This window comes from Heterodontus francisci, chromosome 31 (genome assembly GCF_036365525.1).
Source record: "Heterodontus francisci isolate sHetFra1 chromosome 31, sHetFra1.hap1, whole genome shotgun sequence".
In the NCBI taxonomy this organism is placed as follows: Eukaryota; Metazoa; Chordata; class Chondrichthyes; order Heterodontiformes; family Heterodontidae; genus Heterodontus; species Heterodontus francisci.
The window spans coordinates 48501428-48520358 of NC_090401.1; the positions used below are offsets into that span (position 1 = coordinate 48501428).

Consider the following 18931-nt stretch of genomic DNA (forward strand, 5'->3'; position numbering starts at 1 on the left):
TTTAAAACACAAGTCCTCAAAAAAATTTAATAAAATGGAAGCACTCGTAACAGCATCCACAAGATTTGTCAGAGTGCAACACCCAAACGCTAGTTATACTACATTCTAATATTGAGACCACGTTACATGCAGAAATAGTAATGATCAGGGGTTCTGCCATTGTTATTGCTGTCACACTCTCAGCTGACTATTCCACAGAATACCCCAAAAACAGAAAATTGCAAATTAACACACCCTGTGCACAATGTTCCCTGTAAAATTGCATTGTTGTGAGCATCCAGTTGTTTTCCAATGCAAGTTACTGCTGAATCACTGCCCTTTCAGGCAGTGCCTGTAAGATCATAATCAACTGTGTCAAATAAATTCACATCTCCTCTCTTGCTCTTTTGCCAAGGAACATAGGAAAAGGAGTAGGGCTGAAGAGACTACTCCTTTTCCTATGTGAGAATCTCCCAGACTACCATTTGGTGGCTCAATCTGTTCTCCTTGCAGGGAAAAGCTGGAAGAGCCAAGGTGTCTACGAATGCCAGCTGACATGGGCAGGATTCACTTTTCCTGGGATTTTGTTTCCTTAGTGGTTGTGTGGGGTTGCATGTCTCAGATTATAATAGCACCTCAACTCTGCTTGTGATTGATAATGAAGATTCAGGATCTGCTCTGCCAGCCAAAATGATGAGTCAAGTCCGCACAGCAATTACATTTGCTAAGTGTGTAAAATAAAATTTAGATAAAACCAATTGAGAAAAACCACTTCATTCTATTTAGACCATTAGACTGGAGTCTGCTTCACCATTAGAGTTTAAGGAGGGTCCACACAGCGCAATAATGCATTGGGCAGTCAACGAGCTGTGTCACAGACCATGCCTCCACCCAAACATCAAGGCTTCAGGCTCACCGTCTTGGTAATGGAAAGTACTGAGCATGAGTCTTGAGGATTTTTTTTTGTAATGGAGTGAGAGTGTGAGTAGTGAAAAATCACTTTGGAGCCATCAATCTTCAAAAATAAACCTTTCACAGCCAGTTAGACCTGGAGGTCAGCTTAACCCCAGAAAAATAAAATACAATACAGCTTCAGGGGCACCAAGAGATTCTTTGACAAAATAGGCTGGATCTTGCTGAAGCAGGGGATCACACTGTGTGCCTGGTTAGTTTGACATTTTCCCTCATCCTCTGGTTTGAAAAATAACTTGCTGAATGTGTCAGCTGATAAAAGCATGGCGAGCACACTGGGGCGTTTGGAGGAACGCTAGTGAATGACAGTCTACCCCTTAATCAATAAGATTTAAGGATTGAGAAAGAAACAGAGGAACAGAAAAGGAAATAGGGTCAAATAGTCAAATCAGGTACAGAAAGAGAAATGGAGATGGAAAGAAAGATTGGATTGAAAGAGACAGAAAAGAAAAGCAAGAATTCTTTAATTTAAATCTCCAACGACAATTTACTACATGCAGGAATGAGATTGAACACTTTAAATTGTTCCTTTCTAGATCATAAATTGATTGACATTGCAATAACTATCACATTGTTAAAAAAGGTAATTCTGTCGTTACATACGAGCCCTAACTTGCTGTGGCAACTTTAATGGGTATATAATGTGCAAATCCAGCAAGTTCCTAAAAATAATAGGGAGGCTAAAAGCGAGATGCGAAGCAGGCCATAGAGTGCGTAAATCGACCAGCGAGTTCTGGAGATGAGCAACACACCCACATATATCTTAAACCTTTGAACCTGCTGGCCAATTTGTACATTAACAGCATGCGTCGTTTTTGATGTTTCGTGAGACTCCCAACTGAGTGAAACAGAAGGTGTGTTTAAAAAAAAATCATTCAGCATTTTGCTGAATACTACAGTTCTTCTAATGTTTAGGCAACAGATGACAATCTACATGGAGAAACAGAGGGAACAAAAATCCATTTAACATCTATAGCAGCATACTGGCAGGAGGTAGCACAAAGCTGTCTCAACTAGGTGACAAAAAAAAGCTAATTAAAAATTATTTTCTGCAGGAAACAGCAGATATGTTGTAAAGATGAAAAGTCAGGAAATGATTTTTTCCTTGTAAGACAACTATAAACAGCTCTTGGCTTTATGATTCACAAGTTAACCATTTATCATAACTCAGTCATAATCATAGCACGATTGGCCGAGGTACACTCGCCAGTTCCTTCTCTTACGTTGCTATACCACAGTTCCTCATACACTAGTTTGTTACTTTACCCAAGGCAAATGTGAACCTACATAGTGAAAGTCCTGGGGCTATTCAACTGTAAGGATATCTCAGTCAAGCCTAATCCTGTCCTCACACAGCAACCAAGCAGCTGCACTTTCAGCAAAGGTCATTAGTGTTGGGGAGCAGAGCTCAGGCTCACTCCATTCCTCTCCAGCACCTAGAGCTGTGGAGGGAAGGTGTACCTGAAAATTATAGCAGGGTTTGGACTCAAAACCACCTTGTTCAGTGATCGCAGGGTGCACTTACCTAGTAATCCACTGATTAGAGTCAGCATGCCCTCCACCTTGGGACACTTACATACATCCAATCTAAGTCTCCACTGGTTAGACTCATAGCTAGCACAAAGGAAGATGGTTGTGGTTTTTGGAGACCACATTTCAGCCCCAGGACATCGCTGCAGGAGTTCCTCAGGATAATGTCCTAGGTCCAACCATCTTCAGCTGCTGCATAATGACCTTCTGACCATCACAAGATCAGAAGTGGGGATGTTTGCTGATTGCACAGTGCTCAGCACCGAGACTCCTGAAATAGTGAAGCAGTCTGTACCAGCATGCAGCAAGACCCGGACAATATTCAGGCTTGGGCTGATAAGTGGCAAGTAACATTTGTGCCACACAAGTGCCAGGAAATCACCATCTCCAACAAGAGAGAATCTAACCATCTCCCCTTGACATTCAACGGCATTACCAGTACTGAATTGCCCAAATTCATCCTGGGTTACCACTGACCAAAAACTGAACTGGACTAGCCACATAAGTACTGTGGCTACAAGAACAGGTCAAAAGCTGGGAATACTGTGAATAACTCACCTCCTGACTCTCCAAAGCCTGTCCACCATTTCCACTTGTCTGGATGAGTGCAGCTCCAACAACACTCAAGAAGCTCAACACCATCCAGGACAAAGCATCCTGCTTGATCGGCACCCCATCCACCACCAGTGCACAGTGGCAGCAGCGTATACCATCTACAAGATGCACTGCAGCAACTCACCAAGGGTCCTTTGACAACACCTTCCAAATCCACGACCTCTTCCACCTAGAAGAACAAGGGCAGCAGGCGTGTGGGAACATTACCACCTACAAGTGCACACATCGTCCTGACTTGAGAATATATCACTGTTCCTCCATGGTCAGTGAATCACCATCCTGGAACTCCCACCCTATCAGCACTGTGGATGTACTTGCACAAGGGCTGCAGCGATTCAAGAAGGCAGTTCGCCACTACCTTAACGGCAATAAGGGATGGGTAAGGTTTGTGGGCGGCACAGTGGTTAGCACCGCAGCCTCACAGCTCCAGGGACCCGGGTTCGATTCTGGGTACTGCCTGTGCAGAGTTTGCAAGTTCCCCCTGTGACCGTGTGGGTTTTCGCCGGGTGCTCCGGTTTCCTCCCACAGCCAAAGACTTGCAGGTGATAGGTAAATTGGCCGTTGTAAATTGCCCCGAGTGTAGGTAGGTGGTAGTGAATATGGGATTACTGTAGGGTTAGTATAAATGGGTGGCTGTTGGTCGGCACAGACTCGGTGGGCCGAAGGGCATGTTTCAGTGCTGTATCTCTAAATAAAATAATATAAATAAATATTGGCCTTGCCAGCAACAGCCACATCCCACAATCAAATAAAAAAGGCATTCCAAGGGCACTCTCCACCTCTCATATGGGCGCATTGGTATTAATGCAATTTGCCTGCTATATGTAGTGTCTGGCTAAAACCGTAATAGGTCAAAAGTCTTTTCACTTTGATCTGTGCCAAGCCTCATTTTGCTCCCTTAGCTGGCTGAAGCTAGCTAATGTATTTGGGACAAGCTGAAATCAAACAATACTCAGCATCAAGGATTCAATGGCAACCTACGAATACATGGCCAGTTTCAATTCTGCAATTCTCTCTTTCTCTCCCCCATCACCCCAGCATTACTTTGATAAATTATTGAAACAGGGCCAATTTCACAAATACACAGTATTAACAAAGTGTCAATTTATTGAAATAACTGCTGCATTTAATAAGTGGTGCCTTTGTAACTGGCTCCTGTGATAATGTCAAACAATTAGCACTATTCGCCTGATAAAGGCAGATGCCCATGATAAGCAGAATGGTGCAAACAGTGGACACTCTAGATGTCTAATCCCAAATTTAAAACCACTGGTTTACAAGAAAAACTGGAAAACTCATCTATGGAACAGTGCCAAACCCTGCTCCCTCCTTCCTCCTTCCCCAGGTAAACACCATGCTCGCTCTCAAACAGGTTTGACAAGTCACCAAACCAACCATTTGTTCTTCATTTATGAAACCTGAAATCCCAGACAAACAACCTTGTTGCATTTTTTGTGAAGCAGTTACTCAGAAGGCAAAGGAAAGCTTCAATTTGCAAGGGTAATAAATCTGATCCCTGCATCGGAGGAGCTGGAAATGAGCTGTTCATAGAGCTACTGCGTATTTAAATACATTTCTTGCTATTCCAAAAATGGGCTTAAGATACAAAAGCATGCAGACAACAGGCAATGCCATACTTGATACAATTTGCATTTATATAGCACCTTTACTATAGTAAACATACCAAGACACTTCACAGGACCGTTAAACAAGCTTTGACACCAAGCCACGTAAGGAGATTAGGACAGGCGGCCAAAAACTAGGACTAGGCAGGCAGTTCATGAATCGTCTTTGGCTATTCCCCTGCATATTTGGATACTGTTGGGGGGAATGGCCTCTCAGGGGAAAGCAGCAACAGCCCAATTCATTGCACCATGGTTAGCTCTGCTGCACAGGGGAGGAGTAAAAAGTGTGGGAATGCAATAGTTATAAGGGATTCAATTGTAAGGGGAATAGATAGGCGTTTCTGTGGCTGCAAAAGAGACTCCAGGATGGTATGTTCCCTCCCTGGTGTTAGGGTCAAGGATGTCTCAGAGCGGTTTCAGGACATTCTGAAGGGGGAGGGTGAACAGCCAGTGGTCATGGTACACATTGGTACAAACGACATTGGTTAAAAAAAAAAGGATAAGGTCCTAAAAGCAGAATATAGGGAACTAGGAAGTAAGTTGAAAAGTATGACCTCAAAGGTAGTGATCTCAGGATTATTACCAGTGCCACGCGCTAGTCAGAGTAGAAAAAGCAGGATATATTGGATGAACACGTGGCTGAAGAGATGATGTGGGGGGGGGTTTAAGATTCCTGGGAAATTGGGACTGGTTCTGGGGGAGGTGGGACCAGTACAAACTGGATGGGTTACACCTGGGCAGGACCGGGATTGAAGTCCTAAGGGGAGTATTTACGAGAGTGGTTGGGGAGGGTTTAAACTAAAATGGATGGGAACCTTTGCAAGGAGTCAGAGGAAGGGGGATCAAAGACAAGAACAAAAGACAGTAAGGGGAATGAGAAAAGTGATAGGCAGAGAAATCAAGGGCCAGAATCAAACAGGGACACAGTGAAAAATAGTGGGAAGGGGACAAATAGTGTTAAAAAGACAAGCCTTAAGGCTTTGTGCCTTAACGTGCGGAGCATTCGCAATAAAGTGGATGAATTAAATCGCGCAAATAGACGTAAACGGGTATGATCTAGTCGGGATTACGGAGACATGGCTGCAAGGTGACCAGGGATGGGAAATGAACATCCAGGGATATTCAGTATTTAGGAAGGACAGACAAAAAGTAAAAGGCAGTGGAGTTGTATTGCTGGTTAAAGAGGAAATTAACGCAATAGCAAGGAAAGATATTAGCTCTGACGATGTGGAATCTGTATGGGTAGAGCTGAGAAACACTAAGGGACAAAAAACATTAGTGGGGGTTGTATATAGACCCCCAAACTGTAGTGGTGATGTTGGGAATGGCATTAAACAGGAAATTAGAGATGCATGCGATAAAGGAACATCTGTAATTATGGGTGATTTTAACCTGCATATAGATTGGGCAAATCAAATTAGTCACAATACCATAGAGGAGGAATTCTTGAGTGTATATGGGATGGTTTTCTGGACCAATACGTTGAGGAACCAGCTAGAGAACAGACCATCCTAGACTGGGTATTGTGTAATGAGAGAGGAATAATTGACAATCTAGTTGTGCGAGACCCCTTGGGGACGAGCAACCATAATATATTAGAATTCTTCATCAAGATGGAGAGTGATATAGTTGATTCTGAGACAAGGGTCCTGAATCTTAGCAAAGGAAACTAGGTAGGTATGAGGCGCGAGTTGACCATGACGGATTGGGAAACTTTATTTCAAGGGATGACGGTAGATAGGCAATGGGAAACATTTAAAGAGCGCATGGATGAACTGCAACAATTGTGTATCCCTGTCTGGCGCAAAAGTAAAACGGGAAAGGTGGCCAAACCATGGCTTACAAGAGAAATTAGAGATAGCATTAGATCCAAGGAAGAGGCATACTGGCGCAGTGGTTAGCACCGCAGCCTCACAGCTCCAGCGACCCGGGTTCAATTCTGGGTCCTGCCTGTGTGGAGTTTGCAAGTTCTCCCTGTGTCTGCGTGGGTTTCCTCCGGGTGCTCCGGTTTCCTCCCACATGCCAAAGACTTGCAAGTTGATAGGTAAATTGGCCTTTATAAATTGCCCGTAGTATAGGTAGGTGGTAGGGGAATATAGGGACACGTGGGGATGTGGTAGGAATATGAAATTAGTGTAGGATTAGTATAAATGGGTGGTTGGTGGTCGGCACAGACTCGGTGGGCCGAAGGGCCTGTTTCAGTGCTGTATCTCTAAATAAAAAAATAAATAAAATAAATATATAAATTTGCCAGGAAAAACAACAGAGCTGAGGATTGACAGCAGTTTAGAATTCAGCAAAGGAGGATCAAGGGATTGATTAAGAAGGGGAAAAATCGAGTACGAGAGCAAGCTTGCAGGGAACATAAAAACTGTGCAAAAGTTTCTATAGGTATGTGAAGAGAAAAATATTGGTGAAGACAAATGTAGGTCCCTTACAGTCAGAAACAGGAGAATTTATTATGGGGAATAAAGAAATGGCTGACCAACTAAATGCATACTTTGGTTCTGGCTTCACAAAGCAGGACACAAATATCATACCAGAAATGTTGAGGAACACAGGGCTCAGTGAGAGAGAGGAACTGAAAGAAATCAGTATTAGTAGATGGTATTGGGGAATTTGATGGGATTGAAGGCCGATAAATCCCCAGGGCCTGATGGTATGCATCCCTGAGTACTTAAGGAAGTGGCCCTTGAAATAGTGGATGCATTGGTGGTCATCTTCCATGATTCTATAGACTCTCGAACAGTTCCTACAGATTGGTGGGTAGCTAATATAACCCAATTGTTTAAAAAGGGAGGTAGAGAGAAAAATTATAGACCAGTCAGCCTGATGTTGGTTGTGGGGAAAATTCTAGAGTCCATCAAAGATTTTATAGCAGAGCACTTGGAGAACAGTGGTAGAATCAGGTAGAGTCAGCATGGATTTACGAAAGGGAAATCGTGCTTGGCAAATCTACTAGAATTCTTCGAGGATGTAACTAGTAGAGTTGATGAGGGGGAGCCAATAGATGTGGTTTATTTGGACTTTCAGAAGGCTTTCGACAAAGTTCCACCTGAGAGATTAGCGTGTAAAATTAAAGCGCATGGGATTGGGGGTAGTGTATTGTGATGGATAGAAAATTGGTTGGCTGACAGGAAACAAAGAGTAGGCATAAATGGGTCTTTTTCCGAATGGCAGGCAGTGACTAGTGGGACACCGCAGGGATCAGTGCTAGGACCCCAGCTATTCACAATATACATTAATGATTTAGATGAGGGAACTAAATGTAATATCTCCAAATTTGCAGATGACACAAAACTGGGTGGGAGGGTGAGTTGTGAGGAGGATGCAAAGAGGCTTTAGGGTGATTTGGACAAGTTGAGTGAGTGAGCTAATGCATGGCAGACACAGTATAATGTGGATAAATCTGAGGTTATCCACTTTGGTAGCAAAAACAGGAAGGCAGATTATCTGAACGGCTATCAAGAGAGGAGACTATGCAGCGAGACCTGGGTGTTCTCGTACACCAGTCGCTGAAGGTAAGCATGTTGGTCCAACAGGCGGTAAAAAAGGCAAATGGTATGTTGGCCTTCATAGCGAGAGGATTCGAGTACAGAAGCAGGGATGTCTTGCTGCAATTATACGGGGCCTTGGTGAGGCCACACCTGGAATATTGTGTGCAGTTTTGGTCTCCTTATCTGAGGAAGGATGGTCTTGCTATCGAGGGAGTGCAGCGAAGGTTTACCAGACATATTCCTGGGATGGTGGGACTGACGTATGAGGAGAGATTGAGTCGGTTAGGATTATATTCGCTGGAGTTCAGAAGAGTGAGGGGGGATCTCATAGAAACCTATAAAATTCGAACAGGACTTGACAGGGTAGACGCAGGAAGGATGTTCCCGATGGTGGGGGAGTCCAGAACCAGGGGTCATAGTCAAAGGATACGGGGTAAACCTTTCAGGACTGAGATGAGGAGAAATTTCTTCACCCAGAGAGTGGTGAGCCTGTGGAATTCGCTACCACAGAAAGCAGTCGAGGCCAAAACATTCTATGTTTTAATGAAGGAGTTAGATATAGCTCTTGGGTCTAAAGGGATCAAAGCGTATGGGGCGAAAGCGGGAACAGGCTACTTAGTTGGATGATCAGCCACGATCATAATGAATGGCACAGCTGGCTCAAAGGGCCAAATGGCCTACTCCTGCTCTTATTTTCTATGGCTTACCTGGACACCTCAACTCTGCTCTGTCAGCTACAGCTCAGTGGGTAGCCAAGTCACAAGGTTGAAAGTTCAAGTTCCACTCCAGGGACTGGAGCACAAAAATATAGCCCAACACTCCCCAGTGCAGTCCTGAATGGGGAGAGTTAGCCCGTGTCCTAAACACTAATTAACCCTCAACTGACATCACGAAATAATTACCTTGTCATTATCATGTGCTGCTTGTGGTACATTGCTATGTGCAATTTGGCTGCCACGATTTCCACATTACAAAAATGATCACACTTCAAGAAAATACTTAACTGGCTATCACCCTTGTGCTCGCTGATCTACATTGCTTGACTGAGAGCCAATGCCTTGCTTTTAAAATTCTCATCCTTGTTTTCAAATCTCTCCAAGGCCTTGCCCCTCCCCGTCTCTGTAATCTCCTCCAGCCCCACAATCCTCAGATAATAATTCGATTCACTCCGTGTTAAAGGCATGCTACCCAACCCGAAGGGACGCGACAACATGCGTCGGGTTCGGTTCGGACCCGGCTCATCTTCCAGGTCCGGCTTTCTGGTTCGGGTTGGGTCAAGCAGGACACACACGGTAAGTGCTCTGATGGTAAGTACTAAAATTGAAAAACTTATCTGAGTTGCGAGTTTGGGACGAAACTGAGTCTGCGCAGTGAGCGACTGACGTCACTATGACGTAATCACGCATCCGCTGCAGCTTCCCAGTCAGAAGGTAAGTAAAGGGGTGGTCGGGTTGGGCTCGGGCCGAGTCGCGGTCGGGCCTGGGGCGAAATTGGAGGGACTCGGGTTGGGCTCGGGTCTGCTATGGATCTATCGGGTTCTTTTTCTCGACCTGAGCAGGCCTTTACTCCGCATATCAAGAAACAACTGAAGGCACTGGATACTGCAAAGGCTATGGGCTCTAACAACATTCCGGCAATAATACTGAAGACCTGTGGCCCAGAATTTGCCGCACTCCTAGCCAAGCTGTTCGAGTATAGCTACAACACTGGCATCTACCCAGTAATGTGGAAAATTGCCCAGGTATGTCCTGCAAACTCAAAGCAGGAAAAGTCCAACCCGGTCAATTACCGTTCCATCAATCTACTCTCAATCATCAGTAAAGTGATGGAAGGTGTCGTTGACAGTGCTATCAAGCGGAATTTGCTGAGCAATAACCTGCTCAATGAAGCTCAGTTTGGGTTCTGCCAGGGCTACTCAGCTCCTGACCTCATTACCACCTTGGTTCAAACATGAACAAAAGAGCTGAACTCCAGAGGTCAGGTGAGAGTGACTGCCCTTGACATCAAGGCAGCACTTGACCGAGTATGGCATCAAGAAGCCCCAGCAAAACTGAAGTCAATGGGAGTCAGGAGGAAATTTCTCTGCTGGCTGAAGTCATCCCTAGCGCAAAGGAAGATGGTTGTGGTTATTGGAGGTCAATCATCTCAGCTCCAGGACATCACTGCAGGACTTCCTCAGGGTAGTGTTCTAGGCCAACCCATCTTCAGCTGCTTCATCAATGACCTTCCTTCAATCATAAGATCAGAAGTGGGGATGTTAGCTGATGATTGCACAATGTTCAGCACCTCCTCAAATACTGAAACAGTCAGTGTGGAAAGGCAACGAGACCTGGACAATATCCAGGCTTGGGCTGATAAGTGGCAAGTAACATTTGCGCCACACAAGCGCCAGGCAATGGCCATCTTCAACAAAAGAATCTAACCATCTCCCCTTGACATTCAATGGCATTACCATCACTGAATCCCCCAATATCAACATCTTGGGGGGTTACCATTGAACAGAAACTGAACTGGAGTAGGCATATAAATACCATGGCAACAAGGGCAGATCTGAGGCTAGGAACCCTGCAGCGAGTAACTCACCTCCTGACTTCTCAAAGCCTGTCCGCCATCTACAAGGCACAAGTCAGGAGTGTGATGGAATACTCTCCACTTGCCTAGATAGGTGAAGCACCAACACTCAAGAAGCTCGACACCATCCAGGACAAAGCAGCTCGCTTGACTGGCACCCCATCCTTCACTTTCAACATTCACTCCCTCCACCACCTACACACAGTGGCAGCAGTGTGTACCATCTACAAGATGCACTGCAGCAACGCACCAAGGCTTCTTATACAGCACCTTCCAAACACGTGACCTCTACCACCTAGAAGGGCAAGGGCAGCAGATGCATGGGAACAGTATCACTTGCAAATTCCCCTCCAAGCCACACACCACCCTGGCTTGGAACTATATCGCCATCCCTTCACTGTCGCTGGGTCAAATTGCTGGAACTCCCTTCCTAACAGCACTGTAGGTGCACCTAGCCCACATGGACTGCAGTGGTTCAAGAAGGTAGCTCACCACCACCTTCTCAAAGGGCAATTAGGGATGGGCAATAAATGCTGGCCTCACCAGCGATGCCCACATCCCAGGGACTAAATTTTAAAAAAGATTTCTGCGCTCCTCTAATTCTGGCATCGAGAATCCCCAATTTTAATCACTCCATCATTGGTGGTTGTGCCTTCAGTTGCCTCAGCCCTAGCTCTGGAATACCCCAACACCCCTCTGCCTCGCTACCTCGCTTTCCTCCTTTAAGACACTCCTTATAACCAGCTTCTTTGACCAAGCTTTTGCTCATCTGCCCTAATATCTCATGCTGCTTGGTGTTATATTTTGCTTTATAATGCCCGTGAAGCACCTTGGGCTGCTATTTTACCTTAAAGGCACTATATAACTATAATTTGTCATTGCAGTAAAGAGCTTTGGGATATCCTGAGGTCATGAATTGTGCTGTATAGATGCAAGTTTGTTCTTTGAGTGTGTGGTTGCCTCTTTGTTCTTCAGGTTGGAAAGGGGTTGCTCAAACTCTTGCGCATCTTATAGCCTGCATGATTGAACAACCAGCAAAGTGATACAGATGTCAGGTTAATGCTTCAAACATTTATTTTAAGATCCACCAAAAATAACTCGTTTGCCACCCAGTTTGAACTGCAAGGATTGGCAATTTATGGTAGTGGGGGGGGGGGGGTGGGGGGAGGGAAGAACAGAATCACATTTCTAAAAGCTGCCACAAATGCTTCAGTGAACATAAATTTCCTTGAGCCACTTGATGCAACTCTTCCTCAGTGACATCCCCCATAGCAGGGTCTGTAGCAGTAGCAAGACAAAAATCAATCAAGAAGGTGCAGCATCACGATTTCATTCAGTACAAGATGGACGGACGGAGAGAGTGCGAGAGACGGAGAGAGTGCGAGAGACGGAGAGAGTGCGAGAGACGGAGAGAGTGCGAGAGACGGAGAGAGTGCGAGAGACGGAGAGAGTGCGAGAGACGGAGAGAGTGCGAGAGACGGAGAGAGTGCGAGAGACGGAGAGAGTGCGAGAGACGGAGAGAGTGCGAGAGACGGAGAGAGTGCGAGAGACGGAGAGAGTGCGAGAGACGGAGAGAGTGCGAGAGACGGAGAGAGTGCGAGAGACGGAGAGAGTGCGAGAGACGGAGAGAGTGCGAGAGACGGAGAGAGTGCGAGAGACGGAGAGAGTGCGAGAGACGGAGAGAGTGCGAGAGACGGAGAGAGTGCGAGAGACGGAGAGAGTGCGAGAGACGGAGAGAGTGCGAGAGACGGAGAGAGTGCGAGAGACGGAGAGAGTGCGAGAGACGGAGAGAGTGCGAGAGACGGAGAGAGTGCGAGAGACGGAGAGAGTGCGAGAGACGGAGAGAGTGCGAGAGACGGAGAGAGTGCGAGAGACGGAGAGAGTGCGAGAGACGGAGAGAGTGCGAGAGACGGAGAGAGTGCGAGAGACGGAGAGAGTGCGAGAGACGGAGAGAGTGCGAGAGACGGAGAGAGTGCGAGAGACGGAGAGAGTGCGAGAGACGGAGAGAGTGCGAGAGACGGAGAGAGTGCGAGAGACGGAGAGAGTGCGAGAGACGGAGAGAGTGCGAGAGACGGAGAGAGTGCGAGAGACGGAGAGAGTGCGAGAGACGGAGAGAGTGCGAGAGACGGAGAGAGTGCGAGAGACGGAGAGAGTGCGAGAGACGGAGAGAGTGCGAGAGACGGAGAGAGTGCGAGAGACGGAGAGAGTGCGAGAGACGGAGAGAGTGCGAGAGACGGAGAGAGTGCGAGAGACGGAGAGAGTGCGAGAGACGGAGAGAGTGCGAGAGACGGAGAGAGTGCGAGAGACGGAGAGAGTGCGAGAGACGGAGAGAGTGCGAGAGACGGAGAGAGTGCGAGAGACGGAGAGAGTGCGAGAGACGGAGAGAGTGCGAGAGACGGAGAGAGTGCGAGAGACGGAGAGAGTGCGAGAGACGGAGAGAGTGCGAGAGACGGAGAGAGTGCGAGAGACGGAGAGAGTGCGAGAGACGGAGAGAGTGCGAGAGACGGAGAGAGTGCGAGAGACGGAGAGAGTGCGAGAGACGGAGAGAGTGCGAGAGACGGAGAGAGTGCGAGAGACGGAGAGAGTGCGAGAGACGGAGAGAGTGCGAGAGACGGAGAGAGTGCGAGAGACGGAGAGAGTGCGAGAGACGGAGAGAGTGCGAGAGACGGAGAGAGTGCGAGAGACGGAGAGAGTGCGAGAGACGGAGAGAGTGCGAGAGACGGAGAGAGTGCGAGAGACGGAGAGAGTGCGAGAGACGGAGAGAGTGCGAGAGACGGAGAGAGTGCGAGAGACGGAGAGAGTGCGAGAGACGGAGAGAGTGCGAGAGACGGAGAGAGTGCGAGAGACGGAGAGAGTGCGAGAGACGGAGAGAGTGCGAGAGACGGAGAGAGTGCGAGAGACGGAGAGAGTGCGAGAGACGGAGAGAGTGCGAGAGACGGAGAGAGTGCGAGAGACGGAGAGAGTGCGAGAGACGGAGAGAGTGCGAGAGACGGAGAGAGTGCGAGAGACGGAGAGAGTGCGAGAGACGGAGAGAGTGCGAGAGACGGAGAGAGTGCGAGAGACGGAGAGAGTGCGAGAGACGGAGAGAGTGCGAGAGACGGAGAGAGTGCGAGAGACGGAGAGAGTGCGAGAGACGGAGAGAGTGCGAGAGACGGAGAGAGTGCGAGAGACGGAGAGAGTGCGAGAGACGGAGAGAGTGCGAGAGACGGAGAGAGTGCGAGAGACGGAGAGAGTGCGAGAGACGGAGAGAGTGCGAGAGACGGAGAGAGTGCGAGAGACGGAGAGAGTGCGAGAGACGGAGAGAGTGCGAGAGACGGAGAGAGTGCGAGAGACGGAGAGAGTGCGAGAGACGGAGAGAGTGCGAGAGACGGAGAGAGTGCGAGAGACGGAGAGAGTGCGAGAGACGGAGAGAGTGCGAGAGACGGAGAGAGTGCGAGAGACGGAGAGAGTGCGAGAGACGGAGAGAGTGCGAGAGACGGAGAGAGTGCGAGAGACGGAGAGAGTGCGAGAGACGGAGAGAGTGCGAGAGACGGAGAGAGTGCGAGAGACGGAGAGAGTGCGAGAGACGGAGAGAGTGCGAGAGACGGAGAGAGTGCGAGAGACGGAGAGAGTGCGAGAGACGGAGAGAGTGCGAGAGACGGAGAGAGTGCGAGAGACGGAGAGAGTGCGAGAGACGGAGAGAGTGCGAGAGACGGAGAGAGTGCGAGAGACGGAGAGAGTGCGAGAGACGGAGAGAGTGCGAGAGACGGAGAGAGTGCGAGAGACGGAGAGAGTGCGAGAGACGGAGAGAGTGCGAGAGACGGAGAGAGTGCGAGAGACGGAGAGAGTGCGAGAGACGGAGAGAGTGCGAGAGACGGAGAGAGTGCGAGAGACGGAGAGAGTGCGAGAGACGGAGAGAGTGCGAGAGACGGAGAGAGTGCGAGAGACGGAGAGAGTGCGAGAGACGGAGAGAGTGCGAGAGACGGAGAGAGTGCGAGAGACGGAGAGAGTGCGAGAGACGGAGAGAGTGCGAGAGACGGAGAGAGTGCGAGAGACGGAGAGAGTGCGAGAGACGGAGAGAGTGCGAGAGACGGAGAGAGTGCGAGAGACGGAGAGAGTGCGAGAGACGGAGAGAGTGCGAGAGACGGAGAGAGTGCGAGAGACGGAGAGAGTGCGAGAGACGGAGAGAGTGCGAGAGACGGAGAGAGTGCGAGAGACGGAGAGAGTGCGAGAGACGGAGAGAGTGCGAGAGACGGAGAGAGTGCGAGAGACGGAGAGAGTGCGAGAGACGGAGAGAGTGCGAGAGACGGAGAGAGTGCGAGAGACGGAGAGAGTGCGAGAGACGGAGAGAGTGCGAGAGACGGAGAGAGTGCGAGAGACGGAGAGAGTGCGAGAGACGGAGAGAGTGCGAGAGACGGAGAGAGTGCGAGAGACGGAGAGAGTGCGAGAGACGGAGAGAGTGCGAGAGACGGAGAGAGTGCGAGAGACGGAGAGAGTGCGAGAGACGGAGAGAGTGCGAGAGACGGAGAGAGTGCGAGAGACGGAGAGAGTGCGAGAGACGGAGAGAGTGCGAGAGACGGAGAGAGTGCGAGAGACGGAGAGAGTGCGAGAGACGGAGAGAGTGCGAGAGACGGAGAGAGTGCGAGAGACGGAGAGAGTGCGAGAGACGGAGAGAGTGCGAGAGACGGAGAGAGTGCGAGAGACGGAGAGAGTGCGAGAGACGGAGAGAGTGCGAGAGACGGAGAGAGTGCGAGAGACGGAGAGAGTGCGAGAGACGGAGAGAGTGCGAGAGACGGAGAGAGTGCGAGAGACGGAGAGAGTGCGAGAGACGGAGAGAGTGCGAGAGACGGAGAGAGTGCGAGAGACGGAGAGAGTGCGAGAGACGGAGAGAGTGCGAGAGACGGAGAGAGTGCGAGAGACGGAGAGAGTGCGAGAGACGGAGAGAGTGCGAGAGACGGAGAGAGTGCGAGAGACGGAGAGAGTGCGAGAGACGGAGAGAGTGCGAGAGACGGAGAGAGTGCGAGAGACGGAGAGAGTGCGAGAGACGGAGAGAGTGCGAGAGACGGAGAGAGTGCGAGAGACGGAGAGAGTGCGAGAGACGGAGAGAGTGCGAGAGACGGAGAGAGTGCGAGAGACGGAGAGAGTGCGAGAGACGGAGAGAGTGCGAGAGACGGAGAGAGTGCGAGAGACGGAGAGAGTGCGAGAGACGGAGAGAGTGCGAGAGACGGAGAGAGTGCGAGAGACGGAGAGAGTGCGAGAGACGGAGAGAGTGCGAGAGACGGAGAGAGTGCGAGAGACGGAGAGAGTGCGAGAGACGGAGAGAGTGCGAGAGACGGAGAGAGTGCGAGAGACGGAGAGAGTGCGAGAGACGGAGAGAGTGCGAGAGACGGAGAGAGTGCGAGAGACGGAGAGAGTGCGAGAGACGGAGAGAGTGCGAGAGACGGAGAGAGTGCGAGAGACGGAGAGAGTGCGAGAGACGGAGAGAGTGCGAGAGACGGAGAGAGTGCGAGAGACGGAGAGAGTGCGAGAGACGGAGAGAGTGCGAGAGACGGAGAGAGTGCGAGAGACGGAGAGAGTGCGAGAGACGGAGAGAGTGCGAGAGACGGAGAGAGTGCGAGAGACGGAGAGAGTGCGAGAGACGGAGAGAGTGCGAGAGACGGAGAGAGTGCGAGAGACGGAGAGAGTGCGAGAGACGGAGAGAGTGCGAGAGACGGAGAGAGTGCGAGAGACGGAGAGAGTGCGAGAGACGGAGAGAGTGCGAGAGACGGAGAGAGTGCGAGAGACGGAGAGAGTGCGAGAGACGGAGAGAGTGCGAGAGACGGAGAGAGTGCGAGAGACGGAGAGAGTGCGAGAGACGGAGAGAGTGCGAGAGACGGAGAGAGTGCGAGAGACGGAGAGAGTGCGAGAGACGGAGAGAGTGCGAGAGACGGAGAGAGTGCGAGAGACGGAGAGAGTGCGAGAGACGGAGAGAGTGCGAGAGACGGAGAGAGTGCGAGAGACGGAGAGAGTGCGAGAGACAGAGAGAGTGCGAGAGACAGAGAGAGTGCGAGAGACAGAGAGAGCCAGATCCAAGGATCCAGGAGTATAAGGAAGCAGTCTGAGAAGCAGGAAGTTCAAGGCCAGCCAATGTACGGATACTGTTTCTAGACCAGGTAGGGTAGAAACATAAGCTGCCCTCCAATCTTCCATCTGCCCTTATTCTAACTCTCATCGTCCTTTTCACCTATCACCCTTGCTAATCTACACCAACCTCTGGTCTGGCAACACCTCAATTTTAAAATTCTCATCCTAGTGTACAAATCCATCCGTTGCCTTGCCCCTCCTACAGCTCACCAAGATCTCTGCACTTCTCCAACTCTGGCCTCTTGCACATTACCAAATTTAATCATTCCACCATCGCCTGCTGTACCTTCAGCTATCAAGGCCCCAAGCTCTGCAAATCCCTCCATATACCTCTCCATCCTTCTACCTTACCTCATTTAAGTTGCTCCTTAAAGCCTACCTCTTTGACCAAGGCTTTGGTCACTCACCCTAATATCTCACATCACCATCACAAATCACGAACTGTCCATTGTTCAATATTCATCAGATCCCGTTGTGCAGCTTGTTTGCACCATGTCTTCAGTAAAGTTCACAATTGTGAAAAGTGGAAATTTTCCATTAGCAAGTGGGGATTAACAATGGCTGAAACTGGTTGTTTTCTGGTGACAGACAGTCATGAGCTGGTGAGTTCAGCGTGGAGGCGGAAAGACATTTCAATAGCAGACAGATTGTCAAGTGGTTGAAAATGTCAAACAGCCAGTGAGAGTTAAATGTAATGGGTTGACACACACAAAGTGGATTAGCCAGAGCAGCCTTTGCCCTAGGAAATGAAAGGCTGTAGTCCATGATTTATTGTCCCATCTATGTTACTCAGTCAATTCTACAATGTGTGTTGGGTCCTAGTGCTCTGAATACTCTCCTTTTACACGACAGGGGCAGAAGTCAAAGTCGCAGTTGCAATCGAGCAACTGTTTTAAATCACAACTACGAACCTTCTCTGATGTTGAGAGCAGTCTTCATAGATCAGTAACAAAGACATTGGGTGGATGGCTCTTACCCTCACAAGCCAGACAAAAAAAGGTCAGATGGGCGAGGGAGTCAATGTATCACATGGTACCTTACTGAGTACACAAGAAAAAATGTAAAATGAGGAACAGGCTTGCATTTCTATAGCATCTTTCACAACCTCAGGACAGCGGGCAATGGTGGAATGATTAAATTTGGTAATGTGCAAGAGGCCAGAGTTGGAGAAGTGCAGAGATCTCGGTGAGCTGTAGGAGGGGCAAAACAGGTTACAGCCAATGAAATACTTTTGAAGTGTGATTATCGTTGCGACGTAAGAAATGCAGCAGCCAATTTGTGCACAGCAAGCTCTGACAAACAGCAAAGTGATAATGACCAGATAATCTGTTTCAGTAATGTTGGTTGAGGGATAAATATTGGCCAGGACACCAGGGATAACTCTGCTGCTGTTCTCTGAAATAGTGCCAAGGGACCTTTTACTTCAACTTGAGAGGGCAGACAGGGCCTGAGTTTAATGTCTCATCCAAAAGACTGGAAAGAAAAGAACTGAACAAGTTTGCATTTATATAAGGGCTGCAATATTCCAAAGATATTCACATCCAATTAAATATTTTTTGAAGATAGGTCACTGTTATGTTGGGGAAAAACAGCAGACGATCTTCACACTGCAAAATCCCACAAATAGGAAGAGATAATCTACTTTTGGTGGTTTCTGGTTGAGGGAGGAATGTTGGCCAGGAAGTTCCTCCTTGCTAATCTTTGAATAGTGCCATGGGATCTTTTACATGCACCTGAGCAGAAGACAGAGACTCAGTAAAGCATGGCTACCCGACCTGAACCCGACGACGTGCCAGGTCGGACTGGATGCGGACATAGTGCTGCCTTGCTCGGGGTGGGAGTGGGGGAGAACTTCTGCACGATTCTGCAGGAATAGCCTGCTGCCAGAATGCAGGATCGCAACATTTGGACAAGGTATGTTTGATATAGAGAAAGAAAGATATACAACACTGAAACAGGCCCATCGGCCCGAGTCTGTGCCGACCATCAACCACCCATTTATACTAATCCTACATCAAACCCATATTCCTTACCACATCC

The 18931-nt window shown here is 48.9% G+C and overlaps 1 protein-coding gene across 7 annotated transcripts in view; it reads right to left on the reverse strand.

The window, feature by feature from the left end:
- LOC137347239 (phosphatase and actin regulator 4-like) overlaps window positions 1–18931 on the reverse strand; it is a 183186-nt gene that overhangs the window by 120997 nt on the left and 43258 nt on the right. Inside the window, exon 1 of one of the 7 annotated variants that reach the window (XM_068011513.1) lies at window positions 17299–17532. The exons of the other annotated variants lie outside the window; for them this stretch is intronic. The gene's annotated coding sequence lies outside the window, so the exon portion shown is untranslated. Of the gene's footprint in view, window positions 1–17298; window positions 17533–18931 lie in introns of those variants that run through there. 7 annotated transcript variants of the gene reach the window in all.